Genomic DNA, 540 nt, shown 5'->3' on the forward strand with positions numbered 1-540 from the left:
TATTATTTCATTCAAATCGATTTCTCGTTGGTTCATTCTAGCATATTATTTTATAAACATACAATGAATTTTCAAAACTCATTCCCGCACGTGACGAAAAATAAAATACAAAAAAAAATCTTGATGTCCGAAAAAAATAGATATAACGGCCTAAAACATAACAAAACCTAAACATTTCCACTTTTAACAAATATCGTATTTTCTTCCGCAGCATCGCTTGGATCTCGAAGTAGTTTTCAATTACAATGCTACTTATTACAAGCTCACTTCAGATTAGGTGGCCTGTTACAGTGGTTACATCGGTTCAGCAGTTTTAGTTACGTATCACGATATATTTAGAAGTTTGTGGACAACGCCTTTCTTGAAACACAAGGGGTCTGGATTTGTGTGGTTTCAGTAACTGTTGCTCTCATTGTTAAGTGTTACTCTGCGAAATTGACTTCGCAGGACATGGGAGTTGCTTAGAGTGGTTGTGGGAAGGTGTATATTGGTTGTCAAGGCGGTGGTTGATGGAGTAAGATGTGTAAGCGTAAGGGAGAC

Source organism: Penaeus monodon, chromosome 28, assembly GCF_015228065.2.
Source record: "Penaeus monodon isolate SGIC_2016 chromosome 28, NSTDA_Pmon_1, whole genome shotgun sequence".
NCBI classification, from domain to species: domain Eukaryota; kingdom Metazoa; phylum Arthropoda; class Malacostraca; order Decapoda; family Penaeidae; genus Penaeus; species Penaeus monodon.